This window comes from Lycium barbarum, chromosome 5 (assembly GCF_019175385.1).
Source record: "Lycium barbarum isolate Lr01 chromosome 5, ASM1917538v2, whole genome shotgun sequence".
NCBI lineage: Eukaryota > Viridiplantae > Streptophyta > Magnoliopsida > Solanales > Solanaceae > Lycium > Lycium barbarum.
In genome coordinates this window covers 71,359,720-71,361,922 of record NC_083341.1, presented here as the reverse complement: position 1 = coordinate 71,361,922, position 2,203 = coordinate 71,359,720, and the positions used below count along the sequence as shown (strand labels likewise).

The following is a 2,203-nucleotide window of genomic DNA, read 5'->3' as shown; positions in this document are numbered from 1 at the left end:
AAGCCATTCCTAAATATTTCCTTCACAACCTCTTTTTTAGCTAGGAGAGGAATGACATAAACCATCTGTAGTAAACACTGGTTACACTTTCTTGACAAACCAAGGCCATTAACATTGATATTTTTACATTTTGCGAATCTTTGAACATTGGCTTTCTGTAACCTGATCTTTAAAATCATAAGGAACCACACTATAACTTCTAAGAAAAGAACTTCTGCCTACTAACCATAAAGAACATCTCACAGAAAAAGTAACAGATCTTAAAATGCAATTATATCATTGGACCACTTGAAAGAGACATAAAATATTCTACTTACAGTTTGAATGGCCAAAAATACAAGAAAAACATCTCTCGCCACAAAAAGCCTGAATTTGATTTTGCGCCAATTTTCGTCCTCCAACTTGGCCACTTGCAGATCAAACTGAGTCTTACATGTTGTGCAATGCGAAAATGCGAAGCCTTCCTGCATAACAATAAAGGGGGTTACAAGTGATCCACAAATTATTTAACTAGTAAGAAAGAAAGTAAAGTATGTTACTTTAACAGATCTCCAATGATCAAGGCAAGAGTGATGCACAAATTGTTGGGTGCCTTTGCACATGCATGGAGATATCAATTCATCGTCTGAAAACAAGAGCACAATCAAGCCAGGATTTCTTCTATTGGCATATAAGTATAGTAATGTGAACTCATCATTGCTGTCCAATTTCCATATCGATCAAAGCTAGTTATCCACAGAGGGTATCATATTCCGAAGTGGTAATAATGCTAACGTAAAAACAAATAGATCACTGTAAATGCATCCTAAGCTTGAATTAAAAATATTATTTTAACATAAATTATTGTCAACGTTGACTAGACAGCAAGCTTAAAATGTGCCTCCTCACAGTAACACTCTCACATGAGAAAATAGTAATCTCATAAAAAAGAATACAATGACATGAGGAAGCTTCATAAGAATGGGTTTTTCCAGAACCACCATTTTTAGCGATGGCTTTCTTATAAATTCAAATGACAACGCAATATGTCTTTCGAGCAGTTCTTCTCTCAAATAGAAGAGAATAGGGTTATTCGCATTTCATCCTATAAGTGGCAACAACCATTCAAGATTCTGAAGACCCAATAAGACGATCAAAAGTAAATTATTAAACGCTTCATTTGATGGTAAAGGAGAATTGAAAGCTAAGTAGTGGGGAAACAAAAATCATAAATTCGGAAGACCCAATAGAAATTAATATAAGCAAACATAATTGATTAGGTACCAACTTCTCCATCACATTCAAGACAAATTCTACAGCAAGGTAAGGAACCAACTTCGACATCTTCTTCATGCTTTATCTCATTCGAAGTCACATCCACAACATGTTGATGTTGATGAAACAGAGGATCAGATTCATTATCAATAGGGTTCCTCTCTCCCAATGGCTCAAGCTATAATTCAACTTTTATTAGACACCATCTTTCTACTCAATCCTCTATAATATCAGAGACTGAAAACAAAAGCAAAGAGAATTTGAGCCAATCTTGTCTTGTGATTAAATAAAATCAAAGTTCGTTGATTTCACGTTCGACAAGAATGACGCCAGAAGACTGAATTCAAGTAAAATAAAAAGGAGGAGGGACGTCACTTTTCATTAACCAATGATGGTTGATTAGCGCGTTAGGCTTTACTTTACTATCTAAGAAGAGGAAATAAGCACACACCTGGGCGTCAACATGTGTGCTTCTTCGGATTAACTTTGAATTAAAGGGTATTTTTGTCATTTCAGGCTTTTCCCCTTTACAACTGCTCTCTGTATTGCTGCACACGTGCAGCCCAATTCATTCACCACTTTGTTTCTCCATTTTGACGCCTTTGCAAAGTAACACCATCTCCAAACACCTCCCTACTCTTTCTATATGTTTCCTTTTGTTCTTAACTTTGCACCTCAGTTGATTTTAGAGCTTCTTCTTATCTCAGGTGAGCGTACTATTATCTTTGCAATTTACTTTGCTATTATATAGGTATTTTCGTTGCTTTGATTTTGATTCCTAATTGTGTTATCTATTTGCTTCCTCATTTTTTTGTAATTGACTGTTTTTCTATCCCTTACCTGACTTTTCCCGTTTCAATAGTTGTTTTCCAGTGAGTTTTCTTCTTCTTATCTTGGGTTTATTTTGTTTTGAAAGAGATATATATACTGACAGAAATCTGCTATGTGT

The 2,203-nt window shown here is 35.2% G+C and overlaps 1 long non-coding RNA gene across 1 annotated transcript; it reads right to left on the bottom strand.

Moving 5' to 3' along the window:
• Positions 1-251: 251 nt before the first annotated feature.
• Positions 252-1,651, bottom strand: LOC132640932 (uncharacterized). The gene is made up of 3 exons (XR_009582504.1): positions 1,264-1,651; positions 540-625; positions 252-464 (listed from the first exon to the last, which is right to left on the bottom strand). It is a non-coding gene; the product is annotated as an uncharacterized LOC132640932 (long non-coding RNA).
• Positions 1,652-2,203: the final 552 nt, after the last annotated feature.